General features: G+C 41.2%; 1 protein-coding gene across 8 annotated transcripts in view; it reads left to right on the forward strand.

Moving 5' to 3' along the window:
- The window catches only part of PPP3CA (protein phosphatase 3 catalytic subunit alpha), a 190,696-nt gene that overhangs the window by 55,305 nt on the left and 112,202 nt on the right, over window positions 1-23,189 (forward strand). The gene's annotated exons all lie outside the window — the stretch shown is intronic.

Consider the following 23,189-nt stretch of genomic DNA (forward strand, 5'->3'; position numbering starts at 1 on the left):
CATAGGGGAATAATCACAATTGGTTTCCTTTGTGTGCTTTGTAATCCCAGGCACACGTAGATACCTAGTAAGGCATTTATTCATGGGCCCAAAACTTGCTTTCACTCAGACGACGAGAGACCTCATTTTCTCCTGGCTCAGATGCCCGTAATAAATGACTTTTGATTGTGTGCATCAGGAAGACCTCTTACTGCTACATGGATTGTCAATTCACCACTATGTTTGTGATGAAACACAAGTTTTTTGTTTGTACCTGTACCTTATTACTTTAAAAAACAAACAAAAAAACAACTATCAGCTGCTGAAATCGATGGGCACAGAGTAAAATTCATTATTAGTTTTACCTATATATTGCATGAAAGCAAGATGTGGCTGAGTAGAAGTTTTATTGGTGGCTTCTGTAGCTGCTGATTTCATCTTCATCTGCTAGGTCTTCCTAGCAGAAGAAGACATTAATAAAGGAGACTCCTCCTTTATTAATGTATTAATTCCTGTATAGTCTGCTCACTAGACATGTGCTGCTAAATTAGATTTTTTTTTGAGTGTAGGCAACTGTTTGACTGCTTTTCCTCTCTAATTTTACCAACTACCTTGCTCAAGCATGAGAAATCTCACCCTTTTTGTCAGTCTTCTGTTTTGTTAACTGTTTTCAAAATTAATCCATGTATTTCCCAGGTCACTGGGGGAGGAGGCCCACTTGATTGCTAGTGCATCTTGCAGTGAAATTTCAGTAGCTACTATCTTGAAATTTCATGAAACGGGACTGAAGATCTGTTAGCAAAAGCTAAAGTATTTACTGTAAGCTTGGAAAAAGCTTTTTCTTGTGCTGAAATGACATTTGAACAATCTTATTCCGGTTTTGCAGGGAGCATGGCTTAGTGTACTTAGCCTGAAGTTGGAGTTCCTTATTTTGCATTCCCTTTGAGCCAAGTCCCTGATAATAGATCAAACTGTCATTCTTAATGGAGTCAAGAGCAATAAAAGAAGGACGAAGTGCAATGTGTTGTAACAGTGTGAAACTGGAATCAGGTCTGTTACTGTGAGACATAATGGCATATAGCTCATTCCTGCATGCAGGCTGCATCATCTCAGGATAATGATCTCCGTGATGAGACAAAGTGTTTCTGAGAGAGACTGCCAAAAATGAAGAGTATGAGTAAGACAGTGGGTTTTTTTCCCCTGCAGAAAAGCACTGTGTTCCATAGCCCTAAATGTCAAATTAAACGGTAACTTCCAAGTATAAATACACTTTATAATAGGCACTATCAACTGTGCTTTGGAAAGCTGGAAATCTTGCAGTATATACTGGAAAAATGAGACATAATTTCTGCTTACTTTATCATTGGCCATATAAATGATCTGGAAGAGCAGGTGAACAGTGAGGTAATGAAGCCCTAATTCGGTCAGAGTGTTTAAGAGCCAGCTCTGAAGAATTGTGCAACTACCCTACAGTGCTGCTTAACTAAGCCACAAAATTGTAAATGGTTTTTGATGTAGAGAAATGTAAGTGCAAGCGTGCACGTAGGAATGGGAAGCATCAAGACATTACAGCTCTGCTGGGGTGGGCTCTGGCTCGTACCACTTTATGGTTACTGTGGGATCTTCTTCCCATAGGTGGCTCTGGGAAAGCATGAGCTCTTTTCTTTGTATGGAAGGCGGGTGATAACCTCTGTCTTCTCAAGGCTCATTGTAGACCTGATTTTCTTCATTTGTGTTTTGTTAAGAGGATGTTTTTTCTCCCTCTGAGATGGAGGGGAAGGGGAGAAGAGCCATTCTGAAGTATAGGTTTCTATTTAAAAGAGTTTTGGTTTGTTTTATTTCCTCTAATAGCAAATAGTCGATTTCATGTTCTGGATGAAGATAAAATAGCTCTGAATATTGTTTGTGTTTGGGTGGATCTCAAAAGCCCTGGAACAGAAACAATCGTAGAAATAAAAGCTTAGTTGGGGTGGGGGGAGGAAAACACTTTTTTTTTTTTTTTTTTTTTTCTTTCCCCAACATGGAGTATGAAATAAGTCACTCAAGCTGTTTAGCTGTTTTCTGTGTTTAGGGCAAGGAGAAAAGTTACTTTGCTTTGGTTGCTCTAGCCCTTTGTGTGTGCCTGCAATTTGTGTTTGTTTGGTTTTTTTGTTTTTTTTTTTTTTCCCCTCCATCTCTTCTTTCCTCCCCCATTTCACATGCATGCAGACCCAATCTTTTCCCTAGTTCTCCATGAGGATCCTAAATTGAGCTTTCTATTTTCCCAACCCTGTGTAACAGTGAGACCAGGAGGGCCCTGTGAGATTGTTCATAGTGAAGTTTGGCCTTTGTAAACCAGAATTTGGAAGGGATCTAGCCTCAGAGGGTCTGCATCTGGGTTTCCATTCCTCTTTTTAAGAGTAGGTGTTAATCCTAATCTAACAAAAAGTGTGGTTGTCCTGGTATTATGCTGCTGCTTGTTTATATAAATGTGATGGGATTGCTTTGACACCTGGTTTGGTTATTAAGAAAGGAAAAGAAGAAAAAAAAAGTATGTACACCATGACGGCTATGAAGCCCTGCAGAATGATGCACAACGTTACAAATACTTCTTTCCCTCTTAGGAACAAATATGCCGGTTGGAAACCCTTATATTAGGGAGGAAAAAATTGTTAGGAATCTTCTTGGCGAAGTCTCCAAGCGTGAACGTTGCCTCACTTTTGTGGCAAACCTTGGAGTGCTGAGGTAATGCGAGCTGCCAGATGTTGAGGGAGTATTCTCAATTTTGGAAAAGATTAAGCCTTTCCTTGGGCTCTGAGGCTTCCTGCAAAGGAAGTAGGTGAAGGAAAAACATCAATAGCCTACAAAGGAATGCAATGCAGCCTTCTGTTTGAAAGAGGGACTTCCATGTGTGTGTCAGGTATAAATTTATCTTCAAAGATGTGTTCAGTACTTACACCACAATAACTGTTTGGAAATAGTGTGTTGCCTACAGGAGAGGTTACTTCTCGTTTCTGAATGTAGTCTTATTTTGTCTTGTATTTTGAACCAACTGTATCCGCCTGTTCTCAGAGAAACACGTAGGCCCCTGTTCTGTCCTTGCCTCATAGATGAGTTTATTCTGTGCGTTGTGGTTTGCCATTAAGGTTTTCTAATCTAAATTTCTGAATGCGGAAAGATGAGGGATAGAGTGCTTTTCAAATATGGTTTGAAACATCATTTCTCAAGTAATCAGGTAGAGTTAAATGGCCTTGATGGCAGCAGACTCTTTCCTAGTGTTTCAAAAGGAGAAGATAGCAGTGTGATTGCATGTCCTGGTTCATTTTGAATTCCAGAGGGAAGGATTCGCAGTTGTCTCCATCAACATCTGTATGTATAAGTGTATGTTTTGCTTTTTTATAGTCATTTTTTCCGTTGTGGCAAGATTTTTGCAATGAATACATCTTCAACATGTTTATATATTATGTGTTTGGTTTTTTTTCTTTCTGGAAAATGTGAAAATTAGTGTTACTACCAGTTTATAGACTCGTACACTAGAAAACAAGCCTTTTGCATTTGTGCTAAGATGTCTACTTCTAACCCAAGCAAGTTAGGTTTAATTGATTTCTAAGTTGCTGTGTGAGCATTGCTGGATTTGTGAGTTCAGTATGTTCACTAGGTTAATAGGGAATCCCACAGATGAGAGCACAATTGAATGCAGTCCAGTGTGCATCACAAAAATGTCAGGGTGAACCTTAAAGAAAGAGGGACTGCTGTAGAAACTAGTTCTGTTTCTTTTTGCAGGATCTCTGCCAAGGCCATTCCTTTGTAGGAGAAGGAATAATCTGTTTTATCTACACTTGTGCATTATAAAATTATAAAATATCTAATGCACAGCCCGCACATGGAAAAGATGGATATGCAATGTTTTCTTTCCACTTTCTGGGGGTCTGTGAACCTCAGAAAACACCTTACTCCATCCCCTTGCTTGCATTTGTTGTGAGGAACAACATTTTCTTCTTGCTTACTGGATTAGTCCAAACAATTTTTTCTTCTTCTTGAAAACATAGCTCAATATATAGCTTCCAGCCAGGAAGCATTCTGGGATTCCTTTTGGAAGGTCTTAAGCAGGGGGGAGAATTGACAAACAGCTTAACTTGCTGACATCTGCTGCTAAAGTTGATGTGCATGAATGTGTCAGATCATTTTGGCTGCCTGCGGAACAGGGAAATACTAAAACTGTAAATTCAGTAGCGTTTTGTTTGTCCTGTCAGACGAGGTCGCAGATTCAAGAGCTGACTGCTGGTTGAGAATTTGGGATGCAGTTCAACAAATCTCCCTGCATATCTGCCCCCGACTATAAGCAGGGTGGATTCTGACAGTGATACTTCGAGCACATGAAGTATAAGTGTAGGACACAAGTAATTTAGAAATAGCATTTTGGTAAAGCTGAGAATTAAATAGCTTTTTTTTCCCCAAAAAGGAGTTAAATTGGAAGACATTAGCTTTGACCGTTAAAGTTTTAAATGAAGAATTTATCCTTTTTGAATTTGTCATTAAGAATTTATTTTAGTACTTAAATATTTTAAATGATTAGGACAGTGACATGGATTTTAAGATCTTCAGAGAATGAAAAAAGAATGGATATCCATGTACTGTGGCTCTTTAAAGCATCCTGCGGGGTACAACCATGAAACAGGTCTGAGTTTGACTTGAAGTCCTTAGAAGTGTGCTAACTGCCCTCCTGCTGTGGATTCCCTTGTTTTGGGGGGTTTTAGGCTTTCTGTAAGAGTAAATCCATGAAAGGTAGTACCCGAGTATGGCTTTGGGTGATGATGGGGTATTTGCCAAAGCATGCAGTGTGACGGTGCCTCAGGTGGAAAATGGCAACAAGTCAGGAGTCAAAAATTAGTATTACTAAAAGTTAAACCTTAGAGGCTAAATAATCATATTATTTCTGACATGTTATACTGGACTAGTATGAGTAGGGATGGAATCCTTAACCTTACTTGCACCTAGGGAAGGACAGGGTAGTTTATGACGAATCATTTCGAACCATGTTGTTCTTTTTGGATGATGGTACAGTCAGTCCAGAAATCTTTGAGATTATTGTTCAGACGAGTTCTTAAAAATCTGAAATTTATAATGTGGAAATGATGTGATCAATAATGATAATGTGAGATGTTTGAGTTTGCTTTCTTACCTGAATCTGGTTAAGAAATGGATTCTCTGCTGCTTTGGGAAATTCCCAGAGGAGGTCTTGGACTTTGTTAACAGACATTCAAGAAATTAAGCATGAAGGATTTTGTTTGTGTCATAAACCCTACTTAGTAAACATTGTAACTTTATGTTCTTAATACTAAGATAATATTAGGCTTAGAAAAGCCTTTGTGTCATGCAAATGTAATATATAATAAATACTTGCCTTTCACTTGAGTGACAGAAGGGTAGGATTTTCTACTCTTTATCAAGTTGCCAAGCAATTTGAGACTGCTTCATTCTGCAGAAAATGATTCAGTTGAAGTGCACTTAATTTAATCTCCTCTGTTTCACTGAGTATTTGATAAAAGATAATTGAAAATGCCTCAACTTGTGCTTCAGAAAGTTGTAGTTAAACCAGGCTTTGGTTTGCTCTTTTGTTTTTTGCTCCCTCCTAAAGGTCAATGGATCTTACTTGTAATGTGAACTGTGCTGGCAAACGAAGCCATTTATGGGCTCAATCCAGAGCCGATGGAACAGCCAGTTAAAGATGCTTCTAAAACGAATTTGTTGCATTATTCACTCTCCTGTGGTGTGAACGTTGAATTAGTAATTCATGCAAGTTGTCGCTGCCTATGAGGTGGCTAATAGTTGATCTGTTACCTGTCGATTTCTAGATTTATTTTTTTTTTTAAGCAAATCTCTTTATGTTCATTTATGAAAGCAATTTGAAAAGGACGTGCGAAGGGAACGTGTAAATGGCTGGGATTGTTTCTTCTGTTTTCTTCACAGATAGTGGTTTGCCAGAAGGTCGATTAGGGTGCTGGTTCTGTAACATGAGTTCCTAGCCGGTTGTCATCTAAGCCATTGCAATTGTCTTGATACTGCCAAGAGTGTCTCACTTGCATGCCCCCAGTGCTGCTTTTTCACCAGAGAGAAACAAGTATCTTGTCCTGTTTTTTCTTCCTTATAAAGTTCAGGGTGTTCGGTACTTTCCCCCAGAAGGCAATGCTAGAAATATTACCTCATCCTCAATAGAGCAAATTTGGGACCTGACCTTCACCATCCTCTTTGTTAAAAAATAGTTGTCTCCCTGTTGTCTAACAAAATGGTGATGGTTTAAAGACTGTTCTTTAAAGATATTCAGGAAAACAAAATGTCTGACCTTATCACTCTGTATAAGTATATTAAAGGAGGCTCTAGCGAGATGGGGGTTGGCCTGTTCTCCCATGTGCCTGGTGACAGGACGAGGGGGAATGGGCTAAAGTTGCGCCAGGGGAGTTTTAGGTTAGATGTTAGGAAGAATTTCTTTACTGAAAGGGTTGTTAGACATTGGAACAGGCTGCCCAGGGAGGTGGTTGAGTCACCATCCCTGGAAGTCTTCAAAAGACGTTTAGATGTAGAGCTTAGGGATATGGTTTAGTGGGGACTGTTAGTGTTAGGTCAGAGGTTGGACTCGATGATCTTGAGGTCTCTTCCAACCTAGAGATTCTGTGTGTGTGTGATTCTGTGTGATAAAAAAAACGATCAGATACAGTTTATGAACAGAACAGTCTACGAGATTAATAATGTTTGAGGGAGATAAAGGAAGGGAAAAACTTTTAAGCAAATAATGACTGTAATTAGCCTACTATTTTTTAGTTTAAATTAAATCTAAAATAGCTTGACAGTTGTGAGGTGAGATGTTCCTTCCACAGTCTGTGCTATATTACTGTTACTGTGCATTACTTTTGGGGGCATTGACGAAGAAGTAATATAGGAGATAATTGTGGGTTTTCACTTAAAGACAGAGGGAAGTCCATGGTTGCATGCCATAAACCCTTGTCAATTCAAGCATTCATTTAAAATTATTCAGAAAATGGTTCAGGAAGCTTGAGCCTACCAACTCTGGTCAGGAATTTGAGCCAGTGCACTGCAGAGCTTCTCTGTCAAGGGGTTTCCACAGGTCTTGTCTGGTCCCTATGCCCAACAAAGCAAGTCATGTAAAGATCGTGAGGCTCAGGCAGGGCTAAAATGATTCTAACAGTGCCTTTTCTTTGCTTGCTGCATTGAATCAAGAGGTCACGTAGCAACATTAGCATCATTCATTAAAAGCTCGGGGGCTGTTATGCTGGGGGAAGACTGCTGGACAAGCTTTTGCCACTGCTTGTACCAGAGCAGTCACCTTTCTGAGCAGGGATGAACATGAACAGAGGCTCTGTGCAGGCGGTGGGAGGCATGAGTGGTTAAATGTGCAACTTTCAGCTGGAGTATGCCGGGTTGTGCATTGTTTCCTGCGATGGAGACCTCCTTACTGCTTCTGCTGGCTGTGGTAGAAGGAAATCAGCTGTGGTAAAAAAAGAAGAGCGAAAACCCAGACTCTCTGGAGCTTAAGTGTACACTGAGCTGAATTGCAGTACTTAAGTTTTCAAAGATGGATTAATTCTTGGATATACTTCTACAGGCAGAAAACCACTAGAAAAACTTGTGTCACAGACGCCAGAAGGCTACCTGGCCACCTGTGGGCAGTAGGCCAGGACCCACAGACTGAGTTACGCTTGGAGAGGAGGCTGGATTTCCCTCCTGGCTGCCCACCAAGCAGGAGTTTGTTGCATTGTAATAGAAAGACACAAATTAGACTTCAGTGTCCCGAAGTATACATCAGTGATGTGTTCTCAAGACAAAATTAGATGCCAGTCAGGTAGGCCTTTGCGGCTTCTGTTAAGATATTGCAGGTGTTTGATGACAGGAATTAGCTCAGTTAAGTAAGTCTTGTGCTATACAGTATAAGGATTGTGAAACTAGTTTTAACCTATGGTAAAACGTAGTCGAGATTTTGTGTGTGTGTGAGATAGAGGGAGATTCTGGAGTCTTTTTTAGACGTGTGCTACTGGAAACCATTCATAAATGTGAAGTACATAGTAAAATACGTGCTTTCTTCCATGTCAGGACTGGAAACAGGTTAATGGAGCGGGAGCATTCTGGTCTGGAGCACAGTTTTTTTGATAGAATCATAGAATATCCTGAGTTGGAAGGGACCCTTAAGGATCATCAAGTCCAACTCTTGACACCGCACAGGTCTACCCAAGTTCAGACCATGTGACTAAGTGCACAGTCCAATCTCTTCTTAAATTCAGTCAGGCTCAGTGCAGTGACCACTTCCCTGATGTTGTTATTCTAACTTTTACCATGTAGTCTACAGGAGTATGATTTTACCAAGTATAGAAAAATGCTGTCGTCCCCAGTCATAATGTGCTCTAGGGGAAGAACAAAGTTATTCCCAATGTGAAGGTGGTTATTGATCTCTATCAACTCTACTTATAAATTTTTCTCCTTTTTTTTATACTGGGTTATTTTATCTTTTTGGTAATGTGCATCTGATGCATTAATAATGACAACTGTTGGTTTTGTCTGGTCATACCAGACATTCAGAACAGCTGCATTTCTAAGGAAATAGTGTCGGCCATTAGAAAAAGCTGCAGTTTAGCCATGAAAACCAGATAATCTACTGTGCTTAGTGTCTCTTATGTTAGAAATATCAAAAGACTATAAAAAGGTGTGAAGGCAAATTTAAATACTGTTTCAGCTCTCCAGTGGCACTCCAGAAGTCCAATTAGCAGAATGGAAGAGCTGGGGGCTGCTATCACCATACTAATTTGTCTTGCCTTGGAGAATTCATTTTAAAAATCAATTTTATTTTAAAATTGGAAATGGGGGTGTTCAGTACCTTTCTGATTGTATTTTGAGACCTTCATAACAGGGCTAAGACTTCACAGCTGATCTAAAATTACTCCTAAGGGTGAGGAGGAGACAAGCGTCTGTCCCTCAGCTGAGCACTTACCTGCAGTTTATGACTGGTTTAGCTTGTTTGTACAGGCACTTTTTGTGAAATGGGAGGCTCTCGAAAGACTCACCTTCTCCCTAGGGCCCTAGAGTTTTCTGGTGATAAAGAGGGTACTTCAAACCCGGAGCTACCCACTGGCTGCCCATGGAACATGAGAGACTCTTCTCTGCGTTCCTCTCCAAGTGATATTGCTTGTGGAGATAATGGCTTTCCTTAAGATGCTCTTTGAACAGAGACAAGGCTGTTGTAGTGATTTGGGTCAAAATGCAGGTAGCTGGTACTGAGAAATTCCTTTCAGTATGCACTTTGGGTGTAGTACCCGTTATTTTAGAAGGATCTGAAGGATCCAAATTGCCTGGAGTACTCACAGCTCCAGGGTACATTTTCTTCTTTTACATCTTCACTTGGAAACTTGTTCAAATGGAATAGGAATTTCTGGTGGTAATGTGCATTTGGGAGTTTGTGTTTGAATTCACATCGATGGGAAGTTAGTACTGTTCAGAAGCCTTACAGCTAGCCATTGTGTTTGCTAGTTATGATCCTTGAGGCTTTTGGGAGCATGTGGAGTAGTGCCCATTGCCCTTTGAATTCAGGTGGCGCATCTCATTTGAAATGGTGAGACTTTGATGTATACTTCCTTCAGACTTTTAAAAAATTGGTTTAATTTTTGGCCCATTTGAACCTAATGAGGTTCCACAAGTTGAAGCGCAAGGCGGTGCACCTGGGTCGGGGCAATCCCAGACACGAGGACAGGCTGGGAGAGGAACTCACTGAGAGCAGCCCTGCAGAGAAGGACCTGGGGGTTGTGGTGGATGAAAAGCTTGACAGGAGCCAGCAGTGTGGGCTTTCAGCCCAGAAGCTTTGGGCAATGTGGTGTAGTGCAAGGTGTCCCTGCCCATGGCAGGAGGGGTTAAACTGAATGACCCTTGAGGTCCCTTCCAACCCAAACCATTCTGCAAGTGACTCGAAGAATTTCTTAGGGTGTCAGTCTCAGAAGTGGCCAGTTGATGATGTTACCTTTCAGCAAACCTCGAGGAGTGCTCTTGATTTCTCAGCTATGTGTGGTGTGATTTTATTTTATTTTTTTGTGTGAAAAGGAAGTAGAAGCCGTTACAGGTGTTGGTACTTTTCTCTACATCTGTATAGATAGATAAATAGATAAAATATGTAATCTATATAGGTTTTGTGCACATGAAAACACAAATGAATGAAACACAGGTGTATGAATGCATTATTTCTGTAATCATGGTTCCTTCCTTTGTTACTAGACATGTAAGTGTGTTAAAAGTACATAGGCGGTATGTCTTGATACCACTGTGGTATAGATTTTCTTTCTTCCATAGATTGCATTTAATGATGTTTTATTTAGAATAATTGTGTAGCGTATTCTAAATATTTCATGTCCAGGTGCAGTCTGCGTCCACCTGATAGGTAATTCTGCAGATTGCAGATGGTGCAGGATAACAGAAGTTAAAAGCAGAGAAGTCATTCTAAGAGACATAATCACTGTAATTTTTGCAAATGTTTTAATATTGCAAAGCTGGAACCCTGCTGATTTTGAAAATGTAGGGCAGGTTACTGACTGTGGGATATCACTGTAATTTTTCAAGGTGCCTCCTTTTGTTACTCCATCCGCTATAGTAACTGTTATTTTGGTCATATCATACCCAGAGAAATGAGTTTGAGGTACTGGCTGTGTAATTCTTCACATACCTTTCTGAGGTCTTTCAACTCTATCTTCCAGTTAATGATGTTGTGGATATTGTGTCATCTTTTGAACGTCATTTGTGTGCACGCTCAAAGATAGAAGGGGTTTGCCTCTTCTCTAAACAAACCCCTTAGCAAAAGCCTTGGTTCTCTTAGCTAGGAGAAAACTACAGCAAGCCTTGACAGAGATGGTTTGAAGTGCTCGTGTTGTGTGTAAATATCAGACATCTGCAGGATCCATGGTAGAGGCTCAGCTGAGAGATGTGGCAAATATTCTGTGTTTTATGTGATGTGTTCACCTAGTCTAGTCTGGCTTGCATCATTCTCGCAGACATTTTGCTGCATTTATCAAACTTTTTCCTACCTTTTATCCTGCTTGTTTTCCCCCTACTTGTTCAGGCTGTGAATTTTTCTTTCTCCTGGAGTGTCTCTGATCTTCCTGCTGCTGCTGCCGCCTCTCTTGCGTGGGGCTGGAGTTCTGCGTAAAGCAACAGCCAGTGAATCCTCCTGCATCGTGCCTTATTGTTCCCCCTTGTTCGAGCTGCAAAGCATGCCTTTCATCTGTGGTCTTTATTATACACTTAATGCAAAGCCGTTTTTCAATGCTAAAGATAACTGCAGTCTTGGAAGGATGCTTCTTTCATTCACTAGTAGCAGGAACTAGCCCCTTGATATTTGAATAAAAGCCCTAACAGCTCCATGTTCCACTTAAGTCAAAGTTGTTTTTTGAGAGTCAAGATGATATGCAGAAATGAAGTAACGTATCTAACAAAGCAGAACAGCACAGCACTATCTCTCAGAGGAAAAAAAAAAACAGCTCGCACATTTATGATTGTATGTGCTGGGTCACTTCTCGGTGCTGGGCTTTGAATAAGGCTTGCTGCGTTGCTTTATGTCGGTAATAGCATAATAGACCAGCTCTATTATTTAGATCAGTAGTATCAGCTATATATAATTTTGGATAAAAGTCCTGTTTCTTGCTAAGGTCATCTATTCAAAAAAAATTCTGATAAACCTTTAGAGGTAAGCTCGTATCTTGGTAACGCAGCGAACGAATAATTTTGAGAGATTAAGAACCAGTGCAAATGTGTAGGCTAGTTTTATTGTTTGCCATCCACTGGTGAATGGATCTGTTGTTGTTATTTCCATGACAACATCATCTGTGGCTTCTCTGCTGGCTAATGATGATTACTTTCATGCATTAGCAGAAATATTACAGAAAACCTGACTTGAGAGCTTTGCTACAACCCTTGAGTCCTATTTGCTGCTTTTGTTTTTGCTGTTCCCTCTGTGAAAAACATGTTCATTTTATATCTGTTCCAACGTTCATTATTAATAATAATTCTTATAAATGTGCACACACTGCAAGCCTACCCTGCTGCACCATCAACTTGCACAATTGTCCACCCCTTCTTCTCCCCTCTCCCTAATTAAAGCTCATCAGTTTAAAGAGGAGTAAAACTTTCACTTCCAGGGAAGGTGCACTAGCACTCCACCTCTTCCTGGAGTAAAAGACAATTTCTTCAGCTTGAAGAAGCTGAAGAAGCTTGAAAACTTACTGCTTGGTGGGGGTGGGAGCCCAAAAGACCCCAGTCAGCTAAGGACTGGAGACAAGTTGTTTGTGCAGGAGAGGAGCACTGCCCACCTTCCTGGCCCTAGAACAGATGAACCCATTTTCTTCTGCAGCAACCCCTGAGTGTTAAATATGGGACGGGCTTTGAAGCAGAAGGTTTAAGTTCAGCTTCTTCTCTGCCTGGGGGCTGCGCCTGCCTTGGCTACAGCACCACGGTTCCTCTCTCCCCGTGTCCCTCTCTCTCTTGTAGCTTTGCCGACTTGGTGAGCACATTGGGAGTCCCCTTTTGCTGTGCTGATCTCTCCCAGGACATCCCTCATGCAGCCACGTGCCTGGTGCATGCCTGCGGGATGCAGAAGCGAGCACCCCGGTGCTGAGGTCTCTGGATGTAGTCATCGGCAAGTGAAGATTAAATTGCTTGTACATGACAGAGCTGGGAGTGAAGCACACGTCTCCTCCTCTCTCATAGCCTAATAAAGCTGCTTTTTCAAACTCAAACGCTCTGCTTAAGAACAGGATGTTTCAGCGAGTATCAGCAAAATGATACGTTTAGACAGATTTATTTTTAGCCAACACGTTTATTAGACGGCGATTGAGATTTGAGGGGAGATACGGTTTACGAAAAATATAAAAGCATCTTTAGGACAAAGAAGGAGGATTTGGCTTAAATATCCTTTTAAATACAGGACTAGAGGCTTATACCGAGGGCTTTGAGACTGTCTCTGTTTCTGCCACGTATAAAACACGGCTGAACAACAGTTTAAAAAACAACAAAAAAAAAAACACCCTTTTTTATTTACATCCTGCATGTGTTTTCCCAAGATTATTTTTTTTAAACTAAAAGCAGCTTTTTACAGCAGTCCAGGTTAGCTGATGGAAATAAATATGGATGCCGAGAGGTGCTACTTTGGAGACGATTCCAGGGGAAAATTTCCGTGTTGACACGCGGTGGTGTAACTGCCAGTAGAGCCGAGCCATGAAAACAGAACAAAAATACCAGGGCTGATTCATGGCCACATTACTTCAGATTAGTGCCAGCGTAACTCGATTTGGTTGGGTAAGTTTTATTTAGACATCTAGAGCAGGCTGAACCCTGTTTCAAAGCTCGCAGTATGATCTGCTAAGGCTGGATTAGAAAGCCCATTTGTTTAATGGAATTACAGTGGCATAACACGGTGATGAATGTGGTCCATAATCTTCAGCGCTGATCTATGTGAACTGCAGCAACATCACAAGAAAATTCGTTCTCAAGTACGCTGAAGGAAGAAGAAGGAGTTGTTGGGAATTGGTTCATACAATATATTGGAATAGTTTCAATTCTTTCCGTGAGGAGTGAAAGGCACCATTGTTTACAGGGCCAGTACACAGGACTTGTGTGCCCTTTGCATTCTTCTCGTACCCTTTCTGAAAATGCTGCGCCGAATGCCCTTAGTGAAGGTTCTCATAGGTCTTGAATAGACTTTCAAGTGGGGGTATTAGTTTGAGCTAGCAAGCAGTATCTCGGCTATCAGGCAAGACGAAACAAATTGTGTTGAGTGGGTGCTGAGTTGATTAAAGCCCGGTTCCAGGAGAAGCCAGTCATTTGAACTGCATTTGAGTATTCAAAGCATCTGCCAGTATGAGTCCATATAGATACACTTTTATGCTGATTTAAAATCTGTCAAAGGCAAAAAATGCTACTAAAGCAAAGCCATTTGGGACTGAGTAAATAAATAATCCATCAGCTGCAGTTTCCAACTACTTCTTAAGGTTAATTTGGCTCTTGGTGCACTTAGGCCAGGCACGTATCTATGGTTGTGTTGTAAGCCTTTACTCTTTATACAGCTTTGGCCTTGTCTGACTGATTTGGAAAGTGGTGTTGTAGATCTACTTTCTGCATTTCTCATGACCAGCAAAGTAATAAAGCATATTGCCATTTATGAATCAACATGATTTTTTTTATTTAGTTCACATAGTTCAGACATTGATGTTATAATGTTCTTCATGTCCTGAAAGTTAGTGGCTTAGGTAAGGTGTGCTGCTTTTTCTTCATTTTATTCTTTTTCTTTTCCCCTGAAGGTTTTGAGGAGAGGAGGGTGGATAAATCAAAATTAGAACAATTCAAACGTGCTACTTGAGGGTGGCATTGGTCAGCACTAGCGGCGTTGAGCCTGGAAGAAGCAGTCAGTAAAACACCAAGATCTGTTAGTGTTCCTATCCCAGTGTCTTTGCTCTGTTGGCTGCAGGCTCTTTGGGCAGCGTGTTGATTGCTAGATGCCAAAACATCCTAAATTTGAACTGTGACAACATAAAGGTACATTTATTTATTTATTTATTTATTTATTTATTTATTTATTTATTTAGGGATTACTTTGCAAGGATAGCAGGAAATTCTGTTTCCTCTGCTCGGTAAATAGATTAATGATTTTCATGTAACAGGGATAGGTGAGCTACTGTCCTGTGTTCCAGAAGTGACTTTTGTAGCATGATGTTTAACCAAAGCAACTTCTGTAATAAAAGATTTAACCATAAGTGTTATAACTTCTTCATCTTTCTAAGACCCTTTTTAACAACTTCAAGGATTAATGTGAGATAATGCACAGTGGTCAGTGTTTGCATGCTGAAACTTCCCTGTAGTTGAGTCTTTTCCTGACTGAGCAACTTTGGAACGGAAAAGATGTGTGCTTTTCTTCCTTGTTGCATGGCACACAGCAGGCTTTCACCTGAACTAAGCTATTTCTGGCCAGACTTGGTTATGGTACCTTATGGTGCCCAAAACCTCTGAGAGGGACTGAACTAAGATTTTGGTTTCTAGGTGAGGAATTGTCAGCAGTGCTTCTTTCTTCTATATGTGTTGCCAGATACGAGACTGAGATTTATTAGTGTCTATGGACTGAAATGGGTTGAACAAGAAATTCAGAGCAGAACGGTTCCATACTCTGTGTTGATACCTGTAGGTTATTCAGGTCCAAGGATTTATATTTTTTTCCTGATATATTTAAATAATTTCAGTTATTACCCACATGCGATTGCTTCTTAATTGCTTCCAATTGGGAACAATAGTTCAGTCTTACCATGGAAGAGAAGTTATCCATCACTCAAGTATCTTGGGGGATGGAGGAGTACGCCTGATTCCTTATCTGAGTCTTGGAAGATCTTTGGTATTTTCCATTGTTACAGGGCTTTTTTTCCTCTGACTTTGTTTTCTCCAAATGAATTGTTCCTGTAAAGGAATTTAAACTGTGGATAATGATTGTTCTCTGTTCCAAAAGCTAATAAAAACAAAGCTCAACAGTATGCAGTTGGAGGCCTATGGAAAAACTTGGGTGTAACACACAAAGTAGAAAAACAAACTTTGCTGATGAGGCCAGGAAGCTACAATCACATTTTCCAGTTTTAGCTGTATGTTTTGGTCCTAATTGGAAAGGTTTCCTGTAAAACTTAATTTTTCCTCTCTCCTTTACTTTGTAGTTGTTTTTTATCCATAAACTGTGGAGAGGAGGGAACACTGAATGTCAAAAATATTCATGTATGATCCTGAACATAGGGAAAGGATGTATTTTTATAATATTTTACAGGAACACATGTTGTTTTGTGCTCAGTAAGGCTGTTAGGATTTGTTTGTTTATTCCAACAGTTGGCCAAAAGATACTTTGGGAAGGCTGTTGCTAAATAACCACATACCCTACAATTTTATATTTCAAACAAACCCAGTTCTTTGACTTTTGAAACTTTCCTTTAAGGCAGCTTTGAAAGTGTACCTCTTTCCCTTCCCCTTTCCAATGTGTACTTTTTCCTAGGTTCCCAGTTTGTTCTGTGTGATGTGTATGTTGCCTGTACATGTCTTTCTGTGCCTTTTTAGATTTTTTTTCTTGAGAAAATGAAAAACTTTTTTTTTTTATTGCTGATTGATAATGATTGTGGAGGCAAGATTCGAGTTAGATTTGGTTTGTAATGATTCTAGTGTAAAAACTTCTTTGCTTTAACTAGCAGTAATGAAAATTTATACTCGTTACTGATATGAAGAGTGTTCGGAGCAGTTGGGATGGATACATGTCAATCACTTCATCAGACTAAAATCAAACAACCAAAGCAATTTTCTGTGTTTATCCAGGTCTTGGTATGTTTTATTACTCTTGATTGGAGCTCTGAGTAAGAATAATGTGTCACTGCTCTAACCTCTTTAAAGAATCCCTATATCTGAATTCGTCTTTATGGCTCTTAAGGTTTCTCTCATTGAATATAAAGTATACCCAGTCCTGTACTGGTGGGTGGTTCTGTTTTGTTTTTAATGACTATTTCTTTGTGGTGGCTTAAAATGGAATAGCTACTTACGGTTGTTCTTAAGTAAGAGGAGTTTTTATGAGGAGTTTATGAAGGCATTGGTTATTTTGGCTTTATTCTTTTAAAGAATTGAGGACGAGGGTTGCTATGTACTTGGCTTATTGTTAGGTCTGGAAGAGGCCAATAATTTGATGAAAAGACCAGACCGAGTCTTGAAATGGTGGAAAGGGGTAGCATTGATATTTAATCCTCTTGCCTGATAGCTATGAGAATGGGTAACTTTAATGGAAAGACTGACAGTAATTCAGATTTGAAGCTGCTGAAAATAATCTCTTAGCTGAGCCAAATAATTCGACAGAAATGACGGAGTTTCAGCCCTGTTCTGTGGGTTCCAAGCTGATGGGGACTTCTGGTGTCCTTTCTGTCCACTGTGTCAGAAATATGCTTGCAGAAGGGGCCATTTTTTCTTATTCAAATAATTGAGACAGGATTATCCTGTCCAAAACGTAGCCCTATCATTGAGAGGTGACAAAACAGTGCAGTTCCTGCTTTGCAGCTGGTGGGATGCGACTTTCTCCTGTAAAGTAGCAAGGGTTAGGTGTTACGGTGCGAGAATCGGTCATTCCTTTGCAAGCTTGAGGGTCATATCCTGCAAAAGTGCTTTGCATGAAGGATTGTCTTCCTATATGTATCACAGAGCTGTGCTACATGAGGACTGCTTGCGGTGTGCTCGGGCAGGTTGGCTTAAGTAAGGTATTGCAAATGAGGGGTGAGGGGAGGGTGATGTGTACTGGCTAGGGATGGATGGAGGAGCTTGCACTGCCCCTCTTGCTGTGGCCAGGGCTTCCAGTTCATCCTCTTTACAGGACATACAAAGTGGCCTTTTGGCTCCTGAGCTCACATGTAGCTTCCAACCTCAGGGTGAGAAGTTGCCCAAGTAGTGGAAGTAAAGCAACCGCCAGCGATTTGGTTCAGGGATCAATCTTCTGCAAAAGTGCAATTATTCCAGGTGAAACTGGTAATTTAATTCAGAAAAGCAGGTGGAGAAAGTGCACAAGTCAGCATTTTAGTTAGGTGGCCGCTTCAAGAGTCTTAACATCTTGAAACAGCTTGGCGCTAGGTTGAGGACGGTGCGTGGTGGACTTGGGCCTTCCTTTTACAAACACCTTCCCAGCACAGCCTCCATCCAGGGCTGTTGTGTTCTCTAGTTGTGATTGAAATGTCAAAAGGTATTAAAAATAGCGAGCTAATTTCTCAGAGCTGTAATACTTGATGAAGTGTCTTGGCTAGTTACTTCTTTTTTATTTTTTTTTTTCTGAACCTGCAGTTATTGAGAAATGCTTCTAGCACAATTCATCTCTTTCTGTTTTGTGCAGCAACTTCCATGCCAACCCATAGCACCTTTTGGTGATGATATAAATGACTAAAATTGGTTAACCTCTTTGACAACAATAAAGCAGCACTGCTGTGGTGGGCTTTGTACATGTGCTATGTTAAAAGGATTATGAATTGACAATTTTTAACACAACTGACTGCCCACTCTACTGGTAGTGGTTAATTTGGGGCTGCAGGTATGATCTCCTCTTCTCAAGTGCCCCGCTTTCCATGCTGCCAAATGAGGCAGCTGTTGAACGTATCTGTCGAAGGAGCTCTCTTCTTTCTATTTTTCTTGTATGTTCAGTCTATGTGGGCTTGACTGGGGAATGACCCTTCTGTCTGCTTCCTGATTTGGTTTGCAGATGCTGTTACTCTGAGGTGACTTCACGTAGCAGCACCTTCTTTTTGACGGACTGGTTCTTGATGGGTTATTGACCAGCTCGCCCCTGGTAACAGGCAGCTTTCTGTGAAGTAGCATGCCTTGTTCTCTGGGAGATTGATCTAATTACATCTTTAAACAAATACATCTGTGCCGAGCGCTTCCAACTATGCTGCAAGAACTTCTTGGCCATGGGAAAATTGATGCTGAATTTCTGTAGATAATTTGTAATCCTCATAGTTTATTTTATACTGTAGATACATTTTCCAGACTTCAGTTTCTGCTGTTTTCACCCTATTGGCAATTATTTAGTTTAGTCAAACTGTTTTTGTGAAAATCTGATGGACGTGTTTAGTAAAATAAATAAAGAAGTAGTCCTCAGGTACATAATGTCTTAAAACGGCACATTAGAGTTTGATCTTTTGGAGATGTGTTGCTAATTCCAGTGATGTTTCAGAGTCTGTCACTGGATAACTTGTATGTGGAGACAAAAACATCAGCCATCTCTATGCTGCCTGAGGAAATCTGTAGAAAGGGAGATTTGTTGTACGCACTTTCTATACGTGTCAGCATTAAAAGAGATTTTGGCAGTGCTTTTTTCCCCTCTCCCTGCTTTGGTGAGCTCTGTGCTGCCTGGGAGGCTTCGCTCTGTTCCTCCAGCAGCTCTCAGTGACAGTGACTCATTCTCTAGCTCCTATCTGTCACCTGAAGTAAGTCGTGGAGAAAAATATTTATTTCATTCTTGCCCTTTTGGTTCATAGAAACCTTGTAAGCCAAAAATTCATGGGTAAATGTATAAGAACGTAGACAGTCAGATCACAAAAGTTGGTCTGTCTGCTGCTTCATGTATTGGCCAAGCATGATCATGCGTAGTGTATGTGAAATGGGGGTAGACTTTCAAAGTCAGCCTGAAAAAAGTATTTAGGTAGCTATTGAAAATGTTCCTGTCTTTTGAAAACACAGTTTTGTTGGAGTTTCTGAGGTGGCAGGGAGAAATTGCATGTATCTGGGTCCAAGGGTTATGAATAAGTAGATGGGAGCGGGGTGGGGAAAGCTGCAGCGACCCTTTTGTGAGCTGTTCTTCTGCGTGTGGAGGAAGCATCGACCTGTTCACGAACCCGTGCTGTCACCACTGCTGCTGTGCCAATGTTTCTTGAAGTGCAGAATTGCAAATTGCCATCAAACAAAGGCAATGCGTTGTAATACCGAGATGATGGTAGGCACTGGTGTGTTGCCCATACAAATGAAGAAGAAAGCATTTACTTATTTCCCACAGAAGTCCCTCATGCTCTAGATATTACAGACATAGGGCATTAGTTGTATGAAATTACAGGACAAGTTTGTTACAGAGGGGAGATAAAATGCAAGGAACTTGGATATTGACGAAAGATAGTTTTTCTTACGGGCAGCCTCCTCAGAGGGTATTAATATAGTGTACAGCTTCATTTTGAAATGAATAATATATAAACAAAATAATGCATTCTTTGCCACATGCTTGTATTTTATTTATGTGTGCGCACATGTTCAACACTAATTAAGCACAGCTCTTTATGGTTTATTTATTTGTTCTGGAGAGGCTGCTTAATATTTGAAAGAAGCAGTAACAATGTGTCTGACCTTTAACTTGGCTGTGTTATCAGTGAGATGGGTTCTGCAGGAGCCTGCAAGAACAGGAAAATAGCAGGTTGATCTTTTTCTCCATTTGCTGGAACACGTTCAGGAGACCTGAAAGCATAAGAAAAACAACTACCACCACCACAAAAAAAAAAAACGAGTGGCTCAACAGTTTTCTTGTGTTTCCAGGTCTCGGGAGGATGCTACTGGCATGGTGAGGTAAAGGGTTAAAAATCTGTTTTGTTGCTTTTTCCTGTGGTCTGTGTTTTATTACCACATCCCGGTGATAGTATTTCATATGGCGAGCAGTTTTTCTTGTTTAATGCCAATACCAGGAAACAAATGGCGTGCCTTTAAAAGGTTTCAAACAACTATAAATGGAGGTAGCGACCAGGCCTTACGTTTTCCAGAGTATGGATAGCGTGCATGACTTTTGTCTAGTGTTCTTGTGGGATTTGTCATCAAACTTCTTCGAAACGTATTTGCTATATGCACACATGTTTTATGGCCTCTCCCTTTCCCTCATCTGAGGTTGCATCCCCATCTTTGTGCAGCAGAGACCCCACCTCTCGTTACAGAAGCACCCACCGGGGCAGTGCCAGCAGCTCTAAGCAGCCATCACCTCCTTGGGCTCTTCTCCAGGGCTCCTCCAGCAAAGCCTTCACCAGCCACCCAGTCCTGGCTCTGCTCTCCCTGCCTCTGCCTCCAGCATTTTCCCTCCCAGTGTATTTTTTTCCTCTACTGCACAGAGGCTGCTGCAGTATTTTTCCTCGCCTCTAGATAATCACAGGATCTAGCAGAGAATTCTTCAAGTACCAGAAGATTTTGCTTCACAAAGAGATCAAAACTTAGGTCAGTTTTTTTTTTGGAAAGAGGGGAAAAAGGTTGCAACTGATTCTTTTTTTTTTTTTTTTTTTTTGGTCTTAGCTACATACTCTTCCCTATTGTGCATGCTGTGTGCACAGTTGCTGTCTGGTTAGGCTCTCAGTTTTATTTCTGACAAATACAAAACCACTTGGGGGGGAAATAGTTATTTGTCGCTTGCACTAATACCACCGGTTTAAGGAAAAGTAGAAAAAGCAAGCAGGTGTGGAGAAGCTGATAGATGCCTGTGTGTTTGGATGGTAACGCTGTACAAAGCAATGGAAACGAAATGTTTGTTATGTTTATAAGAGGATTGTGATTGATCCTGGCATTTGTTGGCGATTCCAGTAATGAACTCTGTTTAACTGATTTCCACATGAACATGACCATTTCTTATGTTGTTCTGTGGAAGCGCTGTATGTGTATATACAAAATTAATATTCTCATAATGGAAGATGCAATTTGTGCTCTATTCAGTCGCTCATGTTTGTGCTAATTAATCATTAATCATCCGCTGTTGGAACAGTATCTTTTTTTCTTTAATTAGCCACTGGTACATGTTTGTTAGAAATCTGCCTGCAGAGCTCTTCCAGTGCTGCAGTGCGGGCCATATTTTTCTGTTAATCAGTAGGTAGAGTCTTCTAGCTTGCTTTGTTTGTGTGCTTGCTTGCTTGTTTGTTTTAGCTCTTTATAAATGTAAAAATCTCCTCGTGGCATGCATTTGTGTATGGCGGTTACCTCCAGGTAGCAATATGCTGCGTAGGTTTTTATACCGCGATCCCTTAGGGGAAGTAGGGAGGCTGCTGTCTTGCAAGGTATGCAAGTGAATGGTAGCGCTTCTTCCAGCCACGTGGACTGGAGATAAGCAACGACTTTCTCCTCTCCTTCCCCCATTCAGGAAGGATGAAGGATTATTATAACTAGCTGGCCTTTTATTTAAGTTCTCCAGAAGGATGATAAAGATGTGGAGAACTGCTGAGTTCTCCCTCACCTTCATTTATCTCACAATGATATGTTTGTTGTTTTTTTCTGTGTTGTATAATGAATTGTTCATAGCTTCTGTAGATCATTGACTTGCTTTTGAGGAATTAAGGCCCATGGTGGAGATACCTGAAAGAGACACAAAGCACAAAACCTCCTGATTTCTTTGAGTGTCGTGGGCTGCGCTTAACCACAGTAGTTGCAAAAAGCAAAATGAGGTTTTGGTCTTTACCAGTTTAACTCGAATTACAGAAGTAGAAGTCAAAGCATGAACTAATCTAAAGCAGTTTAGGAGTTTTTGTAGGTTGAGTGAGAAAACTGTAATGGATCTGGGGAAGGCCCTTCTGAAACCAAGGGCTGCGTTTCAACTTCCTTGTTCACTGCACACATGAATTGAGGTGAGGCCTGGGGCTTGACAGCACTTCACCTCTTCCCAATTTTGTTCCCTTTTCAGTCTGGTCTCCAGTTTCAGTAAATTTCATAGACCCGTATTCATTAGTCCACATCAGAGTATTTTAGTGCATGAACTACTGGGGTCAGGGCAGCAAAAGGTCAAGCCAAAAAAGAGAAAGTGTTTTCTGAAGATGTATGTGTTTCAAGTATCAGTGGAAAACAACTGCACGAAATGCAATTGTTTATTATCTGCTCCGCTGCTTCTGGTAGAAGTTCTTGGGTCAGGCTTTAAATGACGTGCGTGATCTGTGGGCTGCTTCCAGTGCACAGGGATCGTGAAATGTGAAGAAAATGGAAACCAACAGACATATGGGTCTGCTGTGTGTCGTTTCTCACAGTGTAGCAGAGCTCCCAGGAGGAGGCTCAGCAGGGGACGAAGGCCCTTGGCAGGGCCCAGGTTGCTGAGGGGATGCAGGGCCCAGGTCAGCCCTGTGGCTGCCTCTCCCCTCTCGGAGCTCCCCATAATCTGAGTGTCCTGCAGCCGTGGCAGGGAGCAGTGCAATTACCCTGAGGCCTGCAGGGCCTAATGCCGCTCCGACTGAGCCGTGAGGGAAAGGGGGTGAGGCTGGGATAACACTCCGGCCTCATCTTGGCAGCCGACAGCATCACCTCGGAGCCTTCTTGCTCCAGCTGGCTTCAGGAGAGGGAAGGCATTGAGGGTCTGAAGTTTGCTCCGAGCCCTGCCGTGACGGCAGTTGCTGCCGTGTTGCTAGGGCAACCCGCTGATTTATGGATTTATTTTAAACCCCAGACCGATGCAGCTTTTGCTGGAGTGGTCAGCTTTGCGTGCAGGTGTGCTTTGGTGGTGGTGGAAGGTATCTTGTGGAACTGATCTGGAGAAGATATCTCCTACCTCCTCCCAAGTCGTTAGAGAGAGCACTGTCTTGGAGTTCAGCATTTTAATTGGGGTGTATCTGTGTGTGTCTGTGCACAGAAATTAAATATAACACTGGTTTGTGTATTCATGTCGATGCTTTGCTGTGCTACCAGAGCACTGGAAGCTTCACTGCCTTCTATCC

This window comes from Anas platyrhynchos, chromosome 4 (genome assembly GCF_047663525.1).
Source record: "Anas platyrhynchos isolate ZD024472 breed Pekin duck chromosome 4, IASCAAS_PekinDuck_T2T, whole genome shotgun sequence".
NCBI lineage: Eukaryota > Metazoa > Chordata > Aves > Anseriformes > Anatidae > Anas > Anas platyrhynchos.